Source organism: Citrus clementina, unplaced genomic scaffold (assembly GCF_000493195.1).
Source record: "Citrus clementina cultivar Clemenules unplaced genomic scaffold, Citrus_clementina_v1.0 scaffold_8, whole genome shotgun sequence".
Taxonomy (NCBI): Eukaryota; Viridiplantae; Streptophyta; class Magnoliopsida; order Sapindales; family Rutaceae; genus Citrus; species Citrus x clementina.
In genome coordinates, this window is record NW_006262022.1 from 13,795,554 (window position 1) to 13,822,946 (window position 27,393).

Below are 27,393 nucleotides of genomic sequence, written 5' to 3' on the forward strand. Positions count from 1 at the left end.
TGTATCTATAAAAAAGGGTCCTCCCCCCTCTAATTTGATATCTCTGAATCCATTTTTGGGATCTATTTTCTGTAATTCCTTCTCCATCTTGTATTTTCTACGTATTTTAATAAATTCTCATTTTGCCCCTAGTTCAATTATGAGTAGCTAATTTTCTTTCAAGCTTGGGTTGAAGGTGAAGTCTCAACATGTGTCATGGGCTTTATTTGGTAAATTTACTTTCTCTTCTCCTCTAATATTTGTGGATGTTTTGACTTCTCGTCGACAAATAATACTAATCTTGTTTAGTACCGCCTTGGTTTCACCGGCCCCCTAGTACAAAGTTATTATTATTTAGCACGATAAGCCCTTAGCACCATATTGATTAGAGCGTGGTTCATGAGGTGTGGATCCCCCCCTCATGATTTAATTGGTATTAATAAGGAATATTTAGCCCATGATGTATGTTGATACGAATCCGAATACCCAAGTGCTTCATTTCAATAGATCAATCGTCAATTTATTCTCGCCATTTTAATTTAAATTTTAGAATATTCGAAATCAATTTCACCAGAAATCCAACCACCCATTTACAAAATTAATTCTACACACAATTAAAATCCACCTCCTTGTGGGATCGACACTTGTCACCATTAATCTATTCTACAATAGATTCGTGCACTTGCGAGTTCAATAAAATTTGCATAACAGTTGGCTTGTGTAGGTCAAGGGTAAAATTTGGTTCCACCTGAACAACTACATGTCCTTGGTTGAGTCCCACTTCAACTGCTGAGATTAGGGATGGCAAAATCCGGGTCTGGGTCCGGGTTTAGCCTTCCCGGTTCCGGACCCGGACGTCATTTTCTTTTTTCCGGACCCAGATTAAAACCCGGTTTTTTCCATCCAGGTCCGGGTTCAACCCGGAAAAATCCGGGTTCCCGGATTCCGGGTTTTGAACCCGGATCAATAATGAAATTTCAAATTTCACTTTCATTATTAGTGATAGAACCAAAACACAACTAATGTAACTAAAGGAAATATTAACATAAACAAAAAGATGAGATTTACACACACTGGACAGCCCCTGCAACATAGCATAAAAGATTGGAGAATGTCCCCAAGCTTTTCTCTACCACATACCAACATCATCACAATTAATGGCATAATAATCCAGTGCTCATAAATCACAATTAATCAACTCTCTGCAAACTCTACAATTCAAACAGCTAGTGTGCAAACTCTACAATTCAAACGGCTGTTTCAAGTAATAAAACAGCCACAAATATAAATCCATAACACAATTACACAAGTCTCAATTCAAAGTTCAAATTAAAAACCACAAATCCAAAGTTTAAACTTTTCTCCATCATTTTCTATTCTTCTTCACTTGATTCATTGTTGTTCACAACTCACTCATCAAACTTTCATCAACAAGTTGTTCTGCAGAAAGTATTGCTTCCTCTGGAATTCCATCTAAAAAATATGAATAAATCATAAAAATAAGAAACAAAACAGCTAGTTAGTAATAAATTGATACTATAACAAATTAATTTATTTTATGTAATAAATAAATGTTCCATACCTTTTAGGTTGTGGTCAAGCCAAAACCAATTTTGAGTACACACCAACGCTTCCACTGTAGATGGCTGAAGTCTACTGCGATGAGGACTCAAATGTCTACCTCCAGTGCTAAAGGCGGACTCGGAAGCAACTGTTGATACAGGAATGGACAAAAAGTCTCTCGCAATCTTTGCAAGTATAGGATATTTGCCTTGATTATTCTTCCACCATGACAAAATATCAAATTGACTAGTTGAAGGCAAAGTACTTTCCTCAAGATAAAGCTCAAATTCTGTTTTGAAATGATTATTTTGTGAGTTCTGATTTCTAAATGATTCCCACTCATCAGCCATCTCATCTAAGTCTAAGTCTACCATGATAGAATCATCTGCTTCAGCACCTTTAGAACTAGTTGAACCATTAACCCCCGAATTTGCATTTGATGAATATTTGACTTCATACTCATGCACTAAATCAACAAATAATTTGTGCACCCTTTCAATTTCAAATTCAGCTCTTTCTCCATAGATTTTGGGAAATAAAAAGTTAATTAACAACATTTTACGCCTAGGATCTAACAAAGTACCCACAGCAAGAACTCCATGAATAACATCCCAATATTTGTCATACTTCGCAATCATCTTAGTGGCCATATTTTTTACCCCCTCAATTGGTGATTGTAACCATGCATTCATTGACAATCTAATTTCACAAATCTTGCTAAAAAATAAATTAGATGTTGGATATCGTGTCCCCGAAAAAAGTTCTGTTAACTTATAAAAACTCTTCAAATAATCACACATAAGTTTCGAAAAATTCCACTCCAACTCACTAGGCAAAGATGTATAATTTCTATCACGCTCCTTTAAACGAATAAATACATCTTTATACAACAAAGTTGTACTAAGCATCAAATAAGTGGAATTCCACCTAGTTTTACAATCAAGTGCTAAGTTTTTAGTTTCTTTAACACCTAATTGTTTTTTGGCAGCCTCAAATTTTTCAAATCTAGAAGGTGTTGTTGTTCAGTAATGGACACTCTCTCTAATCTTTTCAACTTCTTTTTGTATCACAGATAAACCATCTCTAACTATCAAGTTTAATATATGTGCACAGCAGCGCATGTGAAGGAATTTCCCACCCATAATCATTGAACTAGCTGAAAATTTTCCCAACAACAAATCAATCATGGACTCGTTTGCAGAACAATTATCAACAGTTACAGTAGACAACTTCCTATCTATATTCCACTCCATCAAACACTCATACAACTCATTGCACATAACTTCACCACTATGTGGAGCCGGCACATATATAAACCTAAAAATGTAAAAAAATAATCAAAATATTAAATAAAGCAAACATTCATTTATGTTGAAACGAAAAAAAAAGTCTCGAGAATATTACCTCATAATACGACTTCGCAACACCCACGAGTTATCAATATAATGTGCCGTAACAACCATATACCCTTTCTTTTGGTTACCAGCAGTCCACATATCCGTAGTCACTGCAATTCTACTGTCACAAGCTTCCAAAACACTCATTGCCTTCGTCTTCTCAATATCGTAAAGTTTCAAAATTTCAGCCTTGATAGTGTTTCTACTAATAGTCTCAATTGAAGGTTGGAGAAGCTTTAACAGTTCGTAAAACCCAATATACTCAACAAATGATAGCGGAAGCTCATGCATTACAATCATTCTAGCTATAAAAACCCTCACTGTTGCCATATTCCACTTTGGTTCAGTACTACAATTACTAAGAACAGTAGTTCCATCTGCTTTAGAAGAAAAAGAAAGGTGCATTTGCTGCACATTCTTGATTGACCTTCTAGGACAACGTTTCGCATGATTAATCAAGTGATTAGTGCCCTGAGAATAATGCCCTTGCATAACTAACCCACAATAATTACAAATCGCTTGAACTTCCTTGCCTAACTTAACTTTTTAAAAATGATTCCAAGCATCAGAAACTAATCTACCTGAACTACTCCCTTCGTTGCCAGCGCCTCGTTTTTTTGAAGCGCCAGCAGTAGTATTACCCCTACCCCTACGGCCACGGCCACTCCCACTCCCACCCCCCTGCTCTACTGTTGTTGAATCAGGTTCTAATTCAGCAGTTGTATCATTATTTTATGCTGCCATATCCATGCCAACCCTCACACCCACACTTTCATCAGTCTCGGAAACATCTAAATCAACTCTTTGTTCATTTTCCATTACGAATTTAACACCCTACAAGAATTATGTCAAAACAAATTAAACTAACCCATCATTCCTCCAATTTCTTCCATTTTATATTTATTTTTTTTACTGTAACAATGTTCTAAGTTCTAACATTTCAAAAATACATTTTCGAATCTATTAACAGTAACAAATCCATTAATAACAACAATTTATTTTTAACTATAACAGCTTTCTAACATTTGAAATATACAATTTCGAATCTAGTAACACCAACAATCAACAACATTTCAAGCATAAATCAGTGGTATAACAGAACAACATTTCAAGCACAATCAACAATTTATTTTTAACTGTAACTGCAACAGCAACATTTCAAACATAAAACAAAGTATAACAGCAACTCACGCCGGTGAATCAAACGAATTGAGGAACTGCACTGCTACAAGCATGCGACGGTGGTGATCAAAGTGCTATCCTTGTAGGACTCCTCACCCAGGGCATCCAACTTAGCAATTGCCTCGTCAAAAGCCTGGTAAATGGAACAACAGAACACAACAAAGAAAGCAAACTTATTAATTTGAAAACAGTAAATCATACACTATTTAATTGCTTTGTAGAGAATGCTAGAACTTATTAAACAAAGGCCATATGTGGTAAGAATTTTAATATCCGTAAACAGTACGAAGATCAGAATTCAATAACTAAAAGAGTATTAACTGAATACAATAAAATCAACTTGCCATTCTTCTTACACTTATAACTATTTTTGAGTGGTGTTCACAGGAATCACAGTAGTAGATTTTACACCAAGTACACAACACAAATCAATGGTGTTCACAGCAGTATAACACAAGTACACAACACAAATCACATAGCACAAATCACACAACACAAATCACATAACACAAATCACTTATCAATTCTGTTAATTAATTCATTTTCAACATGCGAATTCGAGCTTGGAGAGTCTGATCTGATGGCAATAATCTCTCTCGTCAGTAAAAATGCAAAGGAAACATGCTCAGTTACAAAACCAAAACGGTCAGCTAGAGGAATGATCCCCAACATTCTCAGAAGAAAACCGAACCCAGAAAATTCACACAAGGAAATCAAAATCAACAGTAAAAGGAAATGTAATTTTCACAAGCTTCTTGAACCCAACCTTGCGACGACGGCGAACCCAGCCGAGAGTTGTTTGACTTGCTTGCGGGACAGCGGAAGCCGGAAGGTAGCAGCAGTGGCGGCGGCACAGCTAGAGTTTGTCTTGTTTGGGTAAATCGCGATTTGTGTGTGAGTTTTGAAATAGAATTAGGTTTTTTTTTTAATGTTTGTATTTATATTTACTAATAAATATAATTAAAAATAATATAAAAATGAATCCGGGTCCGGGTTCCGGATACATGGGTTATCCCAAACCCGGATCCGGACCCGGATTCATCCGGGTTATTAAAACCCATTCCGGATCCGAATTTTTTCCCTCTCCGGTACGGGTTCAACCCGGCCCGGATTATCCGGGTTCGTCCGGGTCCGGGCCGGGTCCGGGTTATTTTGACATCCCTAGCTGAGATCAAGGCTTTTTCAAAAGTTTGCCATCTTGTATCAAAAATGGTAAGGAAACAAGTAACATTTTTGCCTGCAAGAAATAAAAGTTGAATTCTAATTCTGATTGCACCGAGATGCAACCCACTATATCCTTCAGTCCTATATCTCTTGATATCTTGAGGAGAGAGAATAGGAAGATAGGTTTCCTTGGAACTAGAAGAAATATACTGGACTGTAAGGTTTCCTTGGAACTAGAAGAAATATACTGGACTGCAACTTCAAAAGATTTATACACAGACTTAAGTTTCGGCTAACGAAAAGGAACAACAAATTTTATGGAAGAAATTAAGGTGTTTACATTAGAGAACTTATAGGGATTTAATGGATCTAATCTAAGAGGTTGGATAGCCTTTTGATTGGTTTCGTCTTAGGTTTCGAAATGAAAATTTACAATGGGAGAATTATTATTTAGAGAGGAAGATGAGGAAGAAGAGGAGGCTTCCATATTAGGAATATGAGCTTCTGACTTGGCTATTTTCTAGTTGTCCATAGTCCTCGACTGCCTTAACACCGGGTCTTAATATCCAGGAGGATACATAGTAGACTTTCTTCTACTAGTGATAAGCCCAACACAAATAGCTCTCTTTGGCCTAACAATAGGGCGCCACACCTTTCAAAGAAATTTTTTCTATATATCTCTTAACCAAATAACCTAGTTTTGAGAACACAAACTTTCTAGTCTTCTATAATATTTATGTTGTGGAAGATTCGTTTCAACGGCGACCATAGAGCATACTTTATTATAGAAGGGTTTAGGAAACTCCTTTTGGGAGTACTAGCTCTGATACCAAAATAAAGAAAGAAAAACACAAAGGATTATTTTATTACTAGAAGAGAGAATACAAGATTTCACCAAAGTATTCTTACTACAACTCTATATTACAAGTCTGCAGGACTCGATGATCTTACACACTCCTAGGGAGTCCCTTTTATGGTCATCAAGGGAATCTCTTTTTACTATTAGGAAGCAATATGACAGAACTTATTTTTATGTTGGTTTATTTATAAAAACTTTAGTTCTAGGAGTGATTAATTCAATCGTATGGCTTATGGGATGTGGTTATTGTTTTAATAAGCACATATGCATATTGGTATAATTATAATTAATTAATTAAATTTAGCATTATTAAACTAGGTCTTTTTAAGTTCAGTTCTTATAATCTAGACAACAGTGCTCAATCAGGGAATCAATTATCTTTTTTTGATTTGTTGTTTTGACCTGTAAATTAAAATTAAGATTAAATTTGTGATTTTTGAAAACAAGGACTGAACGTTTAATTTCTCTTATGGTTCAAGTAACTTGTTGGGTTACTTTTATATCATTAAAATCTTTTTAATTAATTGATTGTCAATTGCAAAAAAAATAATCTCTTGTTGTTCAAGTAAAATATGTCAGGACAATCACATGATAATCAACAAGATGGCCAAGTTACCAACTAATTTTGTTGATGTTCTGATGCGTGAAGAAATTCCTGACAATAATCCAGTAATAGTTTCTATAGCAGAAGTTGAGCATAATGGCACTCTAAGGAGAAATTTAAGAACTGTGATGTGGAATCAATTTAAAAGGCAGAAAATTAATGGAGAATACACGTATGTTTGTAACTACTCTGGTAAGAGACTAGGAGGAAAAATTAAGAGTGGGACCAAACACTTCATGATCATTTTAAAATATGCCTTAGTTCTATTCAACCATTCTTTAAGGTGGTTTCCCAAAATACAATGAAGAATGACATTCTAATGATCTATGATTATGAGAAGTCTAAAACAATAAGTTTGTTGGAAAGTAATGAAAGCAGAATTGCTATTACTACTAATATGTGGACTTCCAATAATAAAAAAAGGGGGTTTATGGCCATCACAACGCATTTTATCGACGAATCGTGGAAATTATAGAGCCAAATTATGAGGTATTTTCTATACCATGAAATATTTTAAATTATTTTATATTAGCATGACTAAGTTTTTTTTTAATATCTTTGATAATATTTACTTTCTAATTAATTGGTATTCTTCATTTTTAGGTTTATTAACTCCATGTCCACATACTTCTGATGTTCTTGTTAATGTGTTGATGGAATGTTTATTGGATTGGAAAATTGATCGCAAATTTTCTACTTTAACATTAGATAATTGTACCACTAATGATGCTATGATTGAAATCCTTACTGAGAAGTTATCTGATAGTTCACTTCTATTGGGTGGAGACTTTTTCTATATGTGTTGTTGTGACCATATCCTAAATTTAATAGTGAAAGAAGGATTGGATGTGATTAGTAATAATGTTGAAAGAATTCATAATAGTGTTGCTTATCTCTTGATTGCAAAACTAGGTGGAATTTTACCTATTTAATGTTTCATACTGCTTTGATATATAAAGTTGTTTTCCCTCGTTTAAAACAACGAGAGTCACAATATAAATATTTGCCTTTTGAAGAAGATTGGATGTTGGCGGAGGAGATTTGCGATAGATTAGAAATATATTTTTAAAGTGGCTGAGTTATTTTCTGTACCTAGTATCCTACAGCCAACCTTTACTTTCCAAAGATTTATCACATTAGGCTATGGATTTCAGAGTGGCTTATTTCTCCATGTGAAGTAATAAAGGATATGGCATCATATAATATATGGTAACAAAATTTGACAAATATTGGAAAGTGATTCATGGGATAATGGTTGTAGCCACTGTTTTAGATCCAAGATTCAAAATGAAATTATTGGAGTTTAACTTTCCAAAAATATACCAAAATGATTCTTCGTATGAAATTAATAAAATTTATGAGTTGGTAACAAAATATTATCTGAAGAGTAATACAAAAGAAGGAGTTTGTCAATCTATAATTGCTTCATCTTCTCAATCAGAATTAGTTTAGGGATAGGTGGATCATTTGGCATGATTTGACTTATTTGTTAGCAATTCCACTAGTGATGAGCATGTTAAATCAGAGCTGGACCATTATTTGAGGGAACTTGTCTTACCTAGGTCTTCTAATTTTGACATATTTGCTTGGTAGAAAGCAAATGGAAGTAAATACCTTACTTTGCATACTATTGCTAAAGATATTTTAATCATTCCTATTTCTACAAGTGCTTCTGAGTTTATTTATATTATCAAACAATTGTGTTTGTGTGTGTGTGTGTGTGTTTATAATTCTATTTTATTTTCACTTGGTTTTAGCAAACTGTTGTTCATACGTGAGTTTGTTTATATTATCAGGTTCTAGTTCTGGTTCTTTTACACAAAAAAAAAGACACGACTCATTTTATGAAGATATAGATGAGGTAAATTGCTATTTGAATGAGATTAACCATCTTATTTATTACAAGTGTTTACAAATGGCATATGACAAAACTTTTTCTTAAATAAATTTGTAGTAGACTAATAGTCATTAATTTTATTATTTGATATTGCAGGATTAAAGTGACAATCATAGACTGTATGAATATGATAAAGAAAAGATAAAGTTGAAAAAAGAAGGATTTGAAACATTACTATACATTATTATTTTTTTAGTTATTATTTATCCAAACATTTTGTAGTTTTGATATCATTTAAAGATATTGTTTCAAACTTTTGAAGTTTTTTTCAATAATTTAAATACTTTATAATATGGTGATGATTTTATTTTATTTAAGTCTCAAATTTTTTATTTATTGAAATTATGTATCCAAACCTATTATAAAATAATTAAATAAGTAAATGGGGAATGAGGTGGAGATGGGAAATCATTCCCCACATGTGGATTGCCCATCCTTACCCCACTAAATTTATTGGGGAATAGGGCATGAAATGAGGGTCAAAATTTTTGTTGGGGTAGGGAATGGGGTAGGCCTTCCCACCTAAATGATTGGCTTCCCTTGTTAGGAATTATCTACTTATCGTTAAAAGAAATCCTAAATCTCTTATACGCTTTTAAACATTACCTCACTTTCACTTGTCGCCATTAGTCATTCTTACATATTTAGCAATAGTCCCTCTAAGAAGTATTGACATTGGTTTCATTTCTCATACTCATGATACAGACACTTCAAGAGTAGCCCGTTGAATCACTCCCATTCTTTGAAGAATAGCTCGTCTTCTCTCTAAGTAGACTTAGAGATTTCCCTACGAGGTAGCATTGGTTTTATGCACTAGAAAGTATTTATTTAAAAACTTAGTTATTATTTGTCCCCATTATGTGATACTATTAGCAAGCAATGTATTGAACCAAAAACAAGCTCTATCCCTTAGAGAGAATGAAAATAATCTAAGCTTAACATTTTCATCTGAAAAATTTTCATATTTAAAAGTTTGACAAATAATATGAAAATTATTCAAATGGCTGTATTGGTCCTTGTTTTCTAAGCCATAAAATGATGGGAGACAATTTAGCACATTAGGTTTTAACTTAAAACTCCTAACTGATACATTTGTTGTTTCATGCATGATGTGCTCAAATTAGCTAGTGGATTGAAGTAATCCTTAAATGGCCTTTCTTGTGGTGCTTGAGGTTATTCTTTCAAATTCATTTGAATTTTAACTTGTGATGCAATTTGTCTATGTGTGTGAAGTGTCTTTTCCAATTCAAGATCTATAGGTTCAAAATCATATGATTGTGACCTTTGACAGTGCGTGCAAAGAATACATAAAATTTAAAAACAAAACTACTAAAAATAAAGAGAGATGAGAAGTTAGAATGTTGGCCTTATCACGCTGTGACACACTTACTATGAAAATACACTCAAAACCTGCATACAAAGTAATTCACACAATATTTGCAAAGAAGATTAACCCTACAAATTAAAATGACTTACTTTCCTAGCAACGACGCCAAAAACTTGATGTTTATTGTACTCTCAATTGCACAAATCTAATATAATATAGATTTATGGTGACAAGTGTCGATCCCACAAGAAGGTAAATTTAATTATATAAGGTTAATTTTTCTACATGTGTATGTGAATTGCATGGAGATGATTTTTTTATCAATACTAAGATTTAAAATAAAAATGGAAAAAATAAATTAAGGATGAAAATAATTCAAATAAAACATTGAGTTTCTAAATTCACTCTCAACACTTCACCATAGTCTTAATATTCATTTTTTCTTCCAATTAATTTATGAAGGGTATTTACATTCCTTATAAGCCTCACTCTAATAAATATGATATCATACACTCAGTGTGTTAGAAGGTAATGATCTTCCACTAAGTGTGGTGTTAAGTACATATTGTGCTAGACAATAATAATTCTTCTGTCGACAACGTGGCAAAATCATCCACTAAATAACTTAGATGTGCTCTCTGTCAACACTAAGTCAAGATGACCCACAAATACTGAAGTCTTTTTTCTAATAAATATGGTGTGAAGTGCTCACTTGCAAGACAATAATAATCTTTCACTAGAGACCGGTATATCATGTAAAATCTAGACAAGATACATTGTCTGTTGACAATGAGTTAAAACAACCATATAAATTAGAGAGAAAAATAAAATAAACTTGCCAAATTAAGCCCATGAATCATGTTGAGGGTTTACCTTGCACCCAAGCTTCAAATTAAATTAGCCACTCATGATTGGACTAGAGATAAAATGGTAATTTTATTAAAATAAGTAGAAAATAAAAAGAAGGAGAAAGAATTCCAGAAAATAGAGCTCAAATTTGGATTTTGAGCTGTCAAATTAGTGGGGGAGAGCCCTTATTTATAGACACAATGAGTAAATCATGACCATTGGATGAAAATAATTTAGATGCCTAAGATTACGCCACGTGACAATATTTGATTGGATGGGACATATCATCATGTCCCATAACATGCTGCCACATCATTGGTCAACGCCACATCTGCATTTTTTGGTCCAATAGGCTACTGCTACATCATCAATTAATGGCACATCATCAGTCAATGCCACCTTAGCATTTTTCAGTCTAATAAGATACTACCACTTTATCTAATCAATACCACGTCAGCTGGGCCTCACCAAAATCTCAAAATTATATATTTTTTCCTTTATGCCCTTATAAGGTTTTCAACTATTCTAAGCTTAAAAATGTTTTCCACTTGGCTATCCACTTCTCATTAATCATAAAATGTCTAAAATACCCCTGAAATATATAAAATACTCAAATTATAACAAAACACACACAATTAAAGTTTAAAGGACTTGAATACATAAAAGTATAAATGTTAGTGAGGGTTGGAGTGCAAAATGATAATTTCACCCTTTGTAAATATACATTCTCTAGCTCTTAACATATACATCTCCGCAGAATTAGTGCTAGATGATGCAAACACTGATGAAATAAATAACCAAAAATAGAAAAGTCTTCATAAAGACTTCAAGAAAACATTTAATCATATCATAAAAATGCTTAACATGCATAATTGAAATGTGGCAGTTGCACTGTATAATTCAAATATCATTCTCCTAAATACAAAAGTGTCAAAAGGGCAAGTGAAAGTGATTGTCTCCTAGTCCTTTGGTGCAATTGGAGCCTAATTATATCCTAAGTAGTCATCTAGAAAGCGATAGAAGTTATGACTCGCTAATCCATGGTAAAAGAAAATAGTATTTTTGTGTAACAAAATTCAACTTCTTATAATCAATGCCTACCCTCCAACTTGTAGCTACTCTAGTGGGTATTAATTCATTATTGACGTGGTAACGACTGTGACTCTTGAATTTTTAGGACAAATTGTATAGGACTGACCCATGAACTATTTATTAGAAATGAGGTAAATGATACCTACATCCAATAGTTTAAGAACTTAAGCTCTAACGACCTCTTTCATATTGGGGTTTAACTGACATTGCATTTTCGTAGTAGGTTTAACATTTTTATTAAGATGAATGTAATGCATGCAATCTACTTGGTTTATACCTTTTATGTCAATTATAGTCCATCGTAATGCCTCTTTGTGCTCTCTTAAAATACACTACTAAAAATGACATTAGAATGATGTCAGCAATTACTTTTAGTGACACTTGTTAATTGTATCGATAATCTGGCAGCAAAAAATAGTGACACTTGTTTGTGGTGTCACGAATATGGTGTCAGTGATTATTATTACTATAATATCACCAATATTATGACGCTATAGTGTTAGTAGTTGTTGATATTATATTGGTGCCTATAATTACTGTTACCATGGTATCATTATTTAATTTATTTAAAAAAATAAAAATTTAAATTGTTTCATTACTAATTGATTTGTGGGTAAAATTAAAAGGCACCGCAAAATAAATAAAAAACACCTCAATTCACATTGCAAAATCTTTCATTTCATATTTAAATATTGGTAGTATATATATTATTACAATTGTACCAAATACAAATTCAAACAAGTATTAAAGAAACATATAAATTCTGAATATCTTAAATATAGGAGCCCTGATTCATTTTCCATGCCGTGGAGCTAGACTAGTGAGCTATTAAGCTTTCTTCAAAGGATGGCTTCTTCCAAGTCCACCTCTTGGATTTAAAAGACACACAAGTAGACATTCGATTTGCGAAAAATACAAGTATTTAGTTGGCAACAAAATTTTCCTCAATGCCTCAACACCTTGAACTTCATTATTTTCCCACCTACAAGTGTAACATATAGAATTAATAAAAAATTAAATCTTGGACATTTACAATAAAAAATATGCTCATACATTACATGATTATCGTATGCTACAAATAACTTGACAACATATGCGGCCCACTCATCAAGAAGTTACGAAAGATCATCCATAGTGTGTACTTGTCACATCCAACTTCAAATCCAATTACTAACAAGTCAGTATATATTACAAACTTCAAAACTAAAACAATAATCTGTAACCAACCACTCAACAATTTTTAGAAATTACAGAAAGCAAGAACATGGAAATAAACAGAACCAGCACACAACACACAACACACCTAACAGTAATTACCAAAGATCCCTAACAAGCTCAAAATTGATATTAATCCTTTTCATCTTAAGTATTCTTAGGCTACCACTGATAAATTAAATAAGTATTCTTAAGGAAAAAAATGTATAGTACCAAACTCTTGCAGTACTTTCCAATTTCCTATCAAATCTTCAAGACACAATTATAACAATCTGGGGCCAAAATACAACACCACCTTTTTAGAAACTTCACTTTTGCAGAAAGAAACTAAATATATTCAGTTATTGAGGTATAGGAATAAAAAATGGCTTAAGGTCATTGAGATGAATAAAGCAAATGGAAAGATTGAAGAAAGATCTCTGGATCAATTACAACGATCTCTCAATCATTCATTTAGACACGCTGCACTATCAATTATTTAAAAAGGGTGGAGCTTATTTTTACTAAGGTGAACATTCTTTATGTTTGTGGCTCAAAATAGCTACAAGAATATAACTATATTCTCATTTTATGGGTAGAAAGTGAAGTCCATTAATGGAAATTCCAAATCCAAAATATAGGTATAGAATATAAGACAATAAAACATATATGCTATATTTTAATAAACCATCAAGAAATGATTAAATTAAGCATTACCTCAATGGCTTCAGCTACTCCCCATGGGAGACGAGACAAAAATGCAAGTTTCATAAAAGTCAGCATGTGCTAGCTAGGAAGGATTTCTTTTGACTTCATCTACAATTTACTGAAGAATTTTGCTGCACATTTATAGAACATAAAAAAGTATTAAGATTAAAATTTTAAACCATGTTTGAAATTTAACCAAAAAAAAAAATAGAGACTAGATACATAAACTTCTTACATGTGCATGAATACTCCTAAGCTTCATAGCTAAATAATAAATATAGTTTTTGAATGCATTAAAGTTTAGGTTACCAAGCATGTAATTAATCTAACCTAGGTGATAATGCCCTGTAGGCATAATGCAAGACTTAATTTTTCAAGTTTAAATAAAAGATACAAATTGCAAAACAAAGCCATGTACATGTTCAGCAAGCCAACAAAACATGCAATTCACAGTTTTCATTTTTCATGTCATTTCATTTTTTTAATTGATTATCTACTGATTCTGTAGATTGTAATATCCAATTTGACACAATAAATTAGTATGTTTAATACACACCCCATGTCTTTGTACGCTTCTCTCTTTTGGTTTCTTGTACTTTAGGACATTTAACACATAACAATTGATACCTACATAAAACAATCTAGGAAATTGATGCAAGCAAATGAATTAATTGGGCAACTTACTGCTTTCACGGATGAAATAATGCAATCCTTACCGAAAGGGCTCACAGCGCTGGATGGCAACTTGCCAAATAGCAAATCAAGTAGAAGTTATCGTCTTTTTGTAACTTCTACAAAAATAGTACAAACATATTACATATTAGAGAATGCCAACAAGCCAAATAGCAAATGAAGGAAACCAAGACTATGTAGAATTCCAAATTACTTCAAATTTCTCCTTGTCGTCTCTTGTAAAAGTATTTCTTGAAAACAACAACTTTGTAGGGTCTGTTGCAAGAAAACAAATGCATATAACTCAAAAGCCGGTTGATTTTTCATGTAATAAGCAAAACTTAAATGCATTTGGTAGAAGTTAGAACAATAACTAAAAACTATTAAAAACAATTTTAGATTACTACAAGCACAATGTCCTATTTAAAAGAAAATTATTAGAAGCACTTTCCACAATTAAAAATAATTTTCTTCTTAATTCGGTGAAAGATTATAAAAATAAACAAAAAATTTATTTGTAAATCAAATTCGGGATATAGTTTTCAATTAATGGAATTAGGGAACTTAACTCCACGTGAAGTTGCATGTGATGTTGGATGAAATCTAAAAGTTTTTATTATATTCTTTTATTGTTGGATTAAATCTTTGAGAAAGTGAAGTGCATGCGATTTTAATATGTGCTACGTGGGCTATGTGGTTTCTTTTGTATAAAAATGATAAGTGTAGAGCAGTGGATGCACCCAAATCTTTATGCATGTACCCTAGATAAAAAAGAGAATAAACAGATTCTGTAAATTACAGAGAATATGCAGCTTCTGGCGAGTTACACTAGGCCATCTATACTATATATTGCACCATCCAATAAAAAAATATTTTATTTGGCCTAAACAAAATAAATTACAGACATATAATTAAAGCATATCCAATAAACTAACACAAGAGGACATAAAAATCTGAAATAGATTATTTCAATCTTTTTTCAATTATATTCCACACGTTTTTCCATTTATTATAAAATTAATTAGATATTATCCACTCTATCAATCTTTCATAAAGAAATAAAAAGAACTCATAAAGCATTGTTAAAGCACATCAATGAACATGATCAAATAAACTAAATTTTCTATGAAACTCATATTATTATTATTATTATTATTATTATTATTTGTACATACAGTTCTATAAAGAGAAGCACCATAAAATTTGTAAAATAAATCTTACTTTCTTTTAACTTTTTTTTCCCTTTGTTTAGAAATCAAACTTTCCTAGGACCAAAATTTTACTTTATTATTTTTTGGGAGCCAAGTCAAAAAGGCAGGTTAGGGAGCAGAGTGTGTGAGTGTGAGAGAGAGATTTGTTGAAAGGTAAATCAATAGACAACTTGTGATTAATTGTTCTTTGATCGTTACTACTCATGATTTTGCATTTCGTAAGCTACACATAGATTCATTCATTCATTCAATGTTAGATATAGATATATACAAGGTTGTTATGATGCGATACCCCATTTGTTTGACAAAATTACTCAACGAACCAGTGAATACCCACAAATATGATTGGTGATTGAAGATACACTTTAAGACTTGAAGAAGCAAGATTTGAGATCTAAAATTGTTATTTTAACCTTTTAAAACTTGAAGAAGCAAGACTTGATGATACTCTTTAAAATTTAAAGAAGCAAGACTAGAAGAAGCAAACCTGGACACTATGGCTCGAAGTCTTGAGAAGATCTTGTGGAGTATTTGCAGGCAGTGGCATGGTATTGTGGTGGTGGGTAGCTAGCACGACTGTCAATTTGGGTGGCTGGTTGGCTGGCGGTGTCGTGGTGCCGCGTTTGTTGACTCATGAAAGCGGAGAAAGGCTTGACGTGGTGATGCATGATGGAAGCTTGACGACGTGACAAAGAGGCTTGACGCGGTGATGTGAAAGTGTGAGATCTGAGTCGGTGCTGGAGCACTGGATCGAGAGTAGCAGCGCTCTCTTTCTTTCAATTTTCAAAGTATTGTAATGTTAATTGTTAAGGACTTAGGGTTTGTTTTTGTGTCTTGTGAGTGTGAGGGGTGAGTTGTCACGTGTTAGTGATACCTTAGTGTCATTACGAAAAATTATAATGGCTTTTGTTTAAAACTTGAAAGCTTAATTTTTATAGGTCTTGGGTTCGAGTTCTATCTCGAACAATATCAGAATTACTTTATTTTGTTTATAGATACCTTAGTGTCAGCAATCTCTGATGTCTAATTTAGAGACACTATAGTATTAGTACTTTGTGATACTCATATGTTAAACATGGAAAATAGTCCATATATATATATAAATACTGATACTTTTTAATAAAGTGTCACGAGTTAAATATCAATAAAGACTATTTTTCTAGTAGTGACACTTAACATCTATTCTTTAGAGAAAACAGAAACAATATAAGCTTAATATCTTCATCTGAAAAATTTTCATATTTGAAGGTTCAGTAAACAATATGAAAATCATTTAAATGATTATATGCGTCCTCGTTTTCAAAACCATAGAATGATAGGAGACAATTTAACATATTGGGTTTTGATTGAAAATACGTAGCAGCGACATTTAGGTATCTTATGCATCAACTGCTCAAATTGGCTAATGAACTGAGGTAGTCCTTACATGGCCTCTCTTGTGGTACTTGTAGTTGGTGTTCTAATTCTATTTAAATTTTAGCCACAATTTTACCTTATGATGCAATATGTCTTATTGTATGAAGTATCTCTTCCAATTCAAGGTCTATAGGTTCTAGATCATGTGATTGTTATCTTCGACCGTGCATGTTATGCCTAGTTCATGAGATAAACGGAACATAATTTATATAAAAATTTGAGCATATTTTTGTTGAATAATAATTTATATTTAAATATAGTATATTTTTTTGAATAATCAGCTTGCTATACATGCATGAACAAGACACGTAGGCGAGTACAAACCTCATTACTTGTCATTCACCAAAACAATTTCACTATTTGAAGAATTAAAGAATCTCTTCTTTAGTCCACACAGTGAGAGCTCATATTATTCTATCTATAGAACAACAATCATGAATAGCAACAATAAAGTAGAATAACTACACATAAGAAAAAATATTTACATTAAATTATTTTTCATAGCAACATGTAAAAAATTAGGAAAAAATAGTTATTACATTTAAGATCCGTTAAATATACTTTTAAGAAAATAAGACAGTCGTTAACCGACTTTTCTTGTTTTTCTATACATTTATGTACCACCCCATAGAAAGTTGAAGCACTAAGTAGCTCATTTTTTTTTCCAATGGACCTTATATCTTTTAATGCATGGGGATACATCGGATTAGTGTAAGTTGCACTAGTATGATATAAAATGCGTCCTAAAAGAAAACTAAAGAGGCTCCTAAAATCATCATCATAGTTTTTAGTGTCTATCAACCTATCTCAAACTGCTGTTATGTATATTCCTTTTTGTCCAAATGTATACTTAGATCGCTCCTTTTTGTCCAATTCTATACTTAGATCGAAATTTAGAAATTCACAAATTTTCTGACGTATATCAATGTATTTATCTTTATCTCTAATCCCTATTATGATTATGAAGGTTATAGTGTTTAAACAATATTCTTCACTATGCAGAAGTATAGAATAACTTTTTATGTCACAAGCGTTTTAAAAAACTCATCTTAAATGATGGCATTAAAAGTCCTGTATACTTCTAAAACTAATTTCTTTTACTGCTTCTTGTTGCTAAAGTGAGAATGAGGAAACTACCTTAGAGAAAGCACGTAAAAGACATCGAGATGAAAGAAATTGATTGATGCGATCACAGTTGTCTGCATCTTATTGGTCTTCGTCATTGTCTACACGAGCGGTTTTACTAACATTTAACATAAGCTCTTCAGGCATTGTACAGAATTAACGCTTCTCCTTATTGGTTTGTGTTTTTTCCTTTTTTTTAAAAAGTTACTTAACACACACCTCTCAGACCCCACTGCTTAGCCTTTTTTCTTCAAATTTACTGTGAACAACATTGAATGCTACATTAATAACACAAATAAAATTTAGTTGTTAACATCAAGCATAAAATAAATCTATTAACATGTACTTACAAATAATATCGTCATAATTTTTGACCCAATCCTACACTTATTTCATTTGTAGTGTCCATTTTGTAAGCGTATATATGATTATAATCATGTCATAGACAACGTATAAATTAAATTGCTAGTTACATAATTATTCATAAATTGTATATTAAATAGGAAAAAGAAAAGCAATCTAAATGCCTAGAAACAGCATAAAAAACCAAAACTGCTGCAAAATAAACCCACAATGCCTAGTAGTGGACTCTTTAATGAGAAAAAAGATTCACATAAAATTATAAGAATAAGTTACATTCTTAAAATAATTGCTTCCGAAAATAAATTAATATTTAACACAAGTTCTTAGCTTACAAAATGTTCTAAATGATCCCTGCAAATCTTTAAATAGTTGAAAAAATATTTTTTTTTGGGTACTGATAAAATATTAAAAGAAGTAAACCACATAATTTTTAACTTTAGTCAGACAATGCTTATACAAGCATGACAAAATCTCTATGCTTCAACTTGATTTGAAATAACAATACTAAACTGTTTGTTGAATACACAAATCAAATATTGATCTTTTTATTTGTAAGAATTTGCCTGTGACTAGATAGATTAAATATTTCATGGGTTTATTCATTTACAACCCATAAACCAAAAGTTTAATAAAATACTATAGAAGGCAACGAAGTCTGTTTCATCAATGAATTTCAAAGTATCTAACTAGAAGGAATATTACTAAAGGCCAGTTTCACAAAGTTTACTTTCATCAATGAATTTCAATGTATCTAACTACAAGGAATATTACCAAAGGCCAATTATCACAATATTTATTTCATGAGCGAAATTTGAAAAGTTATGTCTTTGACAGATAAACACATATTTCATAAAATGAAAAATTTAAGACAAGATAAGATGCAAAAAGTGCGTTATATTCACTTTTTGTCGCTTCGAAGGGAGCTCATGCAGAGTTTTAAGCGGGAAAGATCAAGTTTGAAAACTTAAGGCTTCAAAAGATACATCCGATTCTTTAAAAATTACAAAAATACGAAATACAAACAGCTTGGCTTATTATGAATCATACTTCCAACTACATATGGCCAACGGGCCATGCCGTGCCGGCCCAGACCCATCAATGGAAGCCCATGCGTGCTCGTGCTCATTCCGTATCGTGCCGTGCTTACTATGCGTTTTGTGTCGTGCTGTGTCATGTCTAATTTTTTTTGTTTAGGCCCAGCCCAGCACACGTGTCGTGCCCGCTCGTGCCGTGCCCACACGTGCCGTACTGTGGGCCATACCGTGCCGTGCCATACTTTGGAAAAAAAAGTCCACTAAGCTTTTTTTTTTATTTTTTCTTTTTTTAAAAGCGCATGCCAAGTTGTTTTCTTATTTTTTTTTCAATCCTATGTACTTTTTTGGATTCATGTGTCTTTATTAAAATTTAATAGAATCAAAAATTCAAACTCAAGTCCATATTCAATAATAATAGGAGAATGTAATATTAGTTACCAAGTTTGACTATATAGTATTAGAATTCATTTTTAGTACTTAACGACAACAATAATAATATTTTTTAAGGGTTAATTTAATTGTTAATTTGGAATTACGTAGAGTCATATATCATAGTTTATAATAATATTAATACATATTTATAAAACCATGTATCAATTATTTATTTAATAAATTATAAACATAAATCAATTATAATGTTTCTGAAACTAAGAATTAAATAAATTTAAAAAAATTGAACTAATAAAATATATTTAAAGATTCAATTTCAAGTTATTTATAAAATCATCAAATTTTAAGTTTACTGTCATTAAAAAATGAAACATGCTTATTGCATACTTTTTCACATACCGTGCTTTGGCTCATCTCTAATCGTGCCATGCTTTTAAGGCTCACGTGCCTAAAATTCTAAGCCTGGCCCAGCCCACGTGAGTGTCGTGCCGTGCCACGTGCTCTACCGAAACGTGTTCGTGCCGTGCCGAGCTGTATGGACACTGAAAGGAATTTAGATCTATCGAAAATAGATGTAGGCAATTAAAACAAAAAACTAATTACTTAATTAATTTTTCCCCAAGTACTGTTTACAGTTACTGTTCACGTTTGTTGTTCAAGGTTACTGTTTATCCGCATCAAAAATATTAATTTTCCAAAAACACAATAAAATGCAGAAAATAAATGACACAGAGATTTTTACGTGGTTCAGATTAATCAATCCTATATCCACGAGGCCACGTCCAGATGAAAGTAATTCACTAAGTTGAGATGTTACAACCTATGGATTTACCAAATTTAAGACTCTCACTTACGGTTTATCACCATACAGTTTACTCAACCTTAGAATGAATCTGCTTCTCTTGAATAATTGCTACCCCTCTTGATCCACGATCCTTAAGGCACTTTGCAAAGTGATCAATAGCAATTCTTCAATTCTTCAATGTCTAGTGATCTAAGATCCACATAAACTCTCAACAGAGATGAAAAGAAGATAACAAAATAAATCAACACAACATTATGCGCCAAATCCGGATTCTCTAGGGAGGAGGCCGAATTTTGCTTCTCTACGTTATGCTATGTGTTGTGCATCCCTTCAATTGTAAAATACCTCTCTTTATATAGGCATTAGGGTTTCACCAAAATAACAAGTCTTAAAAGACTTGGATTCTTTCCAAATAAGAGTTTCTTTCCTCTTATAATTCCTATGAATCTGAATAGGAATAAATATGATCTTCTTACCTTACTTGTCTCCCAAGAAATATTTAGAGTATTTAAAGAACTTCATGTTTGAACCAACTTCTTGCTCTAAATAAATCTCATGCGCCGATTATAGAATCCCACCATTAATTGACTTGCTAAATTAGACATTTAATTAAATTAGGAAACAAATATTTCTAATAAATTGGAATCTCACTAAATTAGGGAATTAATAAATTAATCCCTATTACAAGATATGCAATAAATAAACTTCCAATTTAACTAGACTTACCATAAAATGCCAACTCTATAAATAATGACTTAACAATCTCCCGCTTTGGCATTCTTGTGGCAAAAACAATCCAACACAAGTCTTCCATGAACTTTGGCGCTAAGATATGAACCTGAACAAGTATAAACAACAAGAAGGAACTAACCAAAATAATTAGCAATTAGCATGTTAGTTCATGTAAATAAACCAAGGCAAGAATTAAAATAAAATACTAATTTTATTAATCAATAAATGGAAAGACAATATTAAGCAGAAAATTAAGAATAAGAAAAAAATAAACTCCCCCTAAGAACTAGAATTCGAAAATAAAAATTTTTGAACAAAAATAAAATATCTCTCTAGAATGGAAAATACTACTCCCCCTAACTCATTGCATTGAGCAATTGAAGACTTAAAATAAATTACTCCCCCTCTTTTGCCAAAAGATTGCAAAAGGGAAGAATATGGTGCACCCACAAATAGAAATTTCATAGAAGAGGAAGAAATAAACATAAACGAACTCAAACAAGTTAGAAACAAAGAGGAAAATATCAAAAACGAAATCCCATGCAGGATACTTTCAGAAACAGACACAAAGTGCAGGGCAGACAAATTCAAATTTAAACTGGGAATGAATGAGACAGAATCAGAATGCAATCTACATGCCGTTGGAACACTTATTGAATCCGCTTTGTACAGAATTTTACAGAACCGAATTTGGAGTTCTGTAGACAAAGTTATGACCAAAAGAACGCAACATGCTCAGTTGTGACGGGAGAAGCTTGTCAATGCACTTTTAAAAACTTTTTTGAGTTTTGCTTAAAACAAATGTGACACTTAAGACTTAAAAACATATCATTATGGAAAGAACATGAGAATACACATGCATCAAGAAATGTTTTTTTTTTTAAATGCATTAATAATGAAATTGAACAAAAAAATGTTTGAGAATTTTTCACAACAAGTACTAATTCATGTAATCAAGATTCTAATTTCCTCAATTAAGTAAAGATTAAAGAAATTTAAGCTTGTGTATGTGTGTGTGTGCAAACAACTCAATCTAAACATTTTTCCCAAAAATTCATCAATTTTCACAGTCAAAGTCTTAAATATAAAACATAGAGTTGGTCAAACTGACCTTATCATCTTGATCTCCAATTTTTTACCATTTCAATTGACAAATTTTTTTTTTTTTTTTTTTTTTGTGATTGCAAAGCCTTTCATTTTCTTTTTCATTTTTTAAATCTACGGTCAGGAGCTTTCACTCTAACCCTTAATGTAGCTTTCTTCTCATAGTAGTTCGTCCTCTGTCATATTTGTGATATGCAGACTCAGATTACTCAAGGATAGCTTCACTCTTAATAGTTATAGGTAGCTATTTCTGACCATAGTGTCTGCATATATTTGAGGTCTTATGACAAGATAAGAATCAAGGCAAATAGTCATAACTCAAGTTAAATATTCTCAACAAAGACCATGTCAATATCAAAACCTTGAGTCAAAGTAGAGACTGAATTGTCATTCATGTGTTTTTGAAGAAAGGTTAAATAACTCTAATAAAAACTTATTCAAGGCTTTCAAATCTTTAAAAGCATGAAAAATTGCTTGTCGTCTAAAAGACAGAGCACAAAAAAAATAATGATTTAAATTTATAAATGCATGTTCTATATCTAATGCACAAATGCATGATTTAAAACAAAAAAAATCATTTTGACTTACATGGAGCACACACCTAAAGCTTTCCTTAAAGATTCAAATCATTTGGAGTCTAAAGCTTTTGTGAAAATATCTGCAAGCTGTTTTTTTGTATCAATGTATTCTAAGGACACGATCTTGCTCTCAACTAAATCTCTAATGAAGTGATGACGAATGTCAATATGCTTAGTCCTAGAGTGTTGAACAAGATTTTTAGAAATATTGATAGCACGAGTGTTATCACAAAACACAGTCAAAGTATCCTAAACCATACCATAATTTACAAGCATTTGTTTCATATGCAAACCTAAAAAGTAAGTCAATTCTCCCACCATGCTTATCTCAAATTTCCTTTTCATTTGACTCACGAATTCATGCACATGATAAGAAGTAGAACCAAACACTATATCATCAACATATATTTGAACAACTAAAATATCTGAATTAAGTTGCTTAATAAATAGTGTTCTATCTACTCCCCCTCACTTATAGCTATTTTCAAGGAAAACTTTGGTCAACCTTTCATACCAAGCTCAAGGAGCCTGCTTTGAACCATACAAAACCTTTTTCAATTTAGAAACATGGTTTGGGAAATGGGGGTCTTCAAAACCTTTAGGTTGGTCAACATAGGCTTCTTCATTTAAGATGCCATTCAAAAAGACACTCTTAACATCCATTTGAAATAATTTAAACCCTATTAAACAAGCAACTGTAAAAAGCAAACGAATAGATTTGAGTCTAGCAATAGATGCAAAGGTTTCATCAAAGTCAACACCATTTTGTTTTAGAGTAATAGCTGAGGAAAACTCATGTGAAATTCCATGTAAATTACAATATTCTTCAAAACTAGAGTTTTCAAATTCTCTTCCATGATCACTCTTAATTATGACAATATTGCAATTTTGTTCATTTTTAACCTTTTCACACAGTTTTCTGAACACATCAAATGTATATGATTTTTCTTTAATAAAGTCAATCCATGCATACCTAGAGAAATCATCTACACACACAAATGCGTACCTTTTTCCAGCCAAACTTTCAACTTGCATTGGTCCCATAAGATCCATATGAAGTAGTTGTAGCACAGTTGATGTTGCTTTATCCTGAATGGCTTTATGCAATGCCCTTTGTTGTTTGCCAAATTGACATGAACCACATATCCCTAGTTGTTTCTTCTTGAGTATTGGAACTCCTTTGACAGCACATGTTTTCACAATTTTAGTTAGTAACTTGTAGCTTAAATAAACAAGTTTTTAATGCCATAATTATGTGTCGTCAAGAGTGGTCTTATGGCAAATAATTGGACTAATCAACGTATAACAATGATCAGATGATCGATGTCCTTCTAAAATGCAATTTCCATCAACATCGATAATGCGACATTTGTTCCTGTCAAAGTTGACAAACAAATGTTGATTACAAATTTGACTAATGCTGAGTAAATTTGCTTTGAGATCCTCCACATGCAGAACATTGTCAAGTTTTGGAAATCCTTCCACATTCAAAGTTTCCTTTCCAAGCACTCGACTTTTCACACCATCAGCAAAGGTTACATTTTCTTGATAAAGTTTTTGATAATTAATCAAGGCACTTCTATCACCTGTCATGTGTCTAGAACAACTACGATCAAAGTACCAAAAATCAGTAGTGCAAGTTCTCAAGGAAATAAAGGAAACATAAGCTTTATAATCAGTATTCCTTATCCAATTAGCTCTAGGTTTATTTTCACTTGTCTCAACCTTAGGTCTAAGTGTCATCCTAGGTTTTCTATAAGAATAATTAAATAACATAGCCTTTTTCATATATTTAATGAGCTTGACGCAATTAGGTCTTATATGTCCTTTCATGTGACAAAAATGACAAGTGGGAATAAACCTGCTGTTCTTACCTGATGAGCTGGTGAAGAATGTGCAATAGCTTTACATTTTTTAAGATATAAGAGTTTAACTATTGGTGGAGAAGCTGTTTGTGAAGAAGCTTTAACAAACACACCTTGAGAATTTGAGTCTTTATCATGTTGATATCTAAGACCATGATGATTTGAGCTAGATTTGCTAAGTGACAAGATATGGTCTAACTTCTGAGTTCCAGAATTCATCATCTTAAGTGACTTTTTTGTATTATCTAATTCTATCGTCACTGCAAGCAATTGGTTATCTTTGTCATTAAGTAAAGACTTGTAATGAATTACTTCGCTCTCAAGTTTTGCCTTATCATCTAAAAGATTTGATACTTGAGTCATCAAGGTCACATTCTCATTATAGACTTCTTCCCATTTAGCGAACATTATCTTGTAGCTTTCATGAAAAGCTTTCTTGTCATTTAGATCAATGTCACTGACGTCGCTATCTGAATCATTATTCTGGTTAACATGTTGCGCAATTGTGTCAAGACGAGAATCATTGTCTTCTTTGCAATGAGCTAATTGCAAGGCTTCAGATTTGGATGCATCTTTGATGTTTGATTCATGTTTATTGCCATCATTATGCACAACAAGTCCTCCAGCAAGGTCTTCTCTATCAATGCTATCATTTGAATCATTATCACTACAAGTGGATTGCATTACTTTCTTTTTCATAATAGTGTTAGCATATTGTGCTTGTATGTGTCTTATGCCTCCACATTCTCTGCATTGAATACCCTCAAGTTTGTTAAAATCAAACAATTTAGAATTAGAGTAAGAAGAACCTTCTTGAGCCGTTGGAATCACTAATGTAGAAGTCTTCCTTGGTTTGTTGAAGTTATTCTTTTTCAACATCTTCTTGAAATTCTTTGCAACAAGTGCAAGAGAATTATCAATGTACACATAAATCATCTTTCTCATTTGGTTTGGCGAAGGGAACCCGTGTTTTCGTGTAACACCCTAGGTGAATCCCACATTGGCAAAGCACGGGAGAGATGATGGGTATATAAGGGGTGATCCACACCTCAATTGGCAAAACGCGTTTTGGGGTGTATGGGCGCCCCAGAAACAAAACAGTGTGGGCCTTGTCAAGCACTCACAAATTATTTTTCGAGAAGTATCACAATGGCAGCTACTCCAAATAGACAATTCAATAACATTTGTGTGCTTTCTGGATTTACCTATGGCAAACATAAAGAGTTCGTTGAGGCAGCCATAGTGTTGAGTGTTAGAAAATGCATATTTATAAAGGAGAAAACCGTCATTTTATATTTTAAGTCTTACTAACAACCCTTACTTTTATATATTTAACCTTCTTGTGATTTAATTGCATGTGTTTTATTTTAATTAAGTATTTTATGTATTTTAGGGGCATTATAGTCATTTCACAATAAAGGAGAGATCAGATGGCAAAACGGACATCACTTTTGAACTCAGGACGGTCGAAAACCTTATGAGGAGCATAAAAGGAAAAATGGCACTATTCACATGTACGGTACTATTCACGTGTACGGTACTGTATACGTTACTGTTCACGACACTGTTCACATAGACGGATGATGATGTGGCATTGACCGATGATGTGGCATTGATTGATGAGGTGTCACGATCCTGTTGGACTAAAATTCTTATGTACTGTTGATGGTGACGTGGCAGCATATCAGTGGACGAAAAATCACGCGTACGGTGCATGCATCACACAGGATTATTTTCAACCAAACCGCGTTACTGTTCATCCGGGTCAAACCGCGTTACTATTCAAAGTCGGGTCAAACCGTGTTACTGTTCATCCGCGTGGTCAAACCGTGGACTGTTGACTGATGACGTGGCGCAATCCTGAGCGTCCAAACTATTTTTAATCCGATGGCCATGATTTACTCCATGTATCTATAAAAAGGGGGCCTCCCCCCTAATTCGATATATCTGAATCCATTTTTGGGATCCATTTTCTGTAATTCCCTCTCCATCTTGTATTTTCTTCGTATTTTAATAAATTCCCATTTTGCCCCTAGTTCAACTATGAGTGGCTAATTTTCTTTCAAGCTTGGGTTGAAGGTGAAGTCTCAACATGTGTCATGGGCTTAATTTGGTAAATTTATTTTCTCTTCCCCTCTAATTTTTGTGGATGTTTTGACTTCTCGTCGACAAATAATACTAATCTTGTCTAGTACCGCCTTGGTTTCACCGGCCCTCTGGTACAAGGTTATTATTATTTGGCACGATAAGCCCTTAACACCATATTGATTAGAGCGTGGTTCA

At 32.7% G+C, this 27,393-nt stretch overlaps 1 long non-coding RNA gene across 2 annotated transcripts; it reads right to left on the reverse strand.

Moving 5' to 3' along the window:
• Positions 1 to 12,592: 12,592 nt before the first annotated feature.
• On the reverse strand, positions 12,593 to 16,522 carry LOC112095898. Of its 2 annotated transcripts, XR_002904044.1 has the most exons (5): positions 16,186 to 16,522; positions 14,702 to 14,763; positions 14,500 to 14,606; positions 13,825 to 13,946; positions 12,593 to 12,895 (listed from the first exon to the last, which is right to left on the reverse strand). It is a non-coding gene; the product is annotated as an uncharacterized LOC112095898 (long non-coding RNA). The 2 variants fall into 2 exon arrangements; XR_002904045.1 differs by lacking the exon at positions 14,702 to 14,763.
• Between the last annotated feature and the right edge of the window lie 10,871 nt (positions 16,523 to 27,393).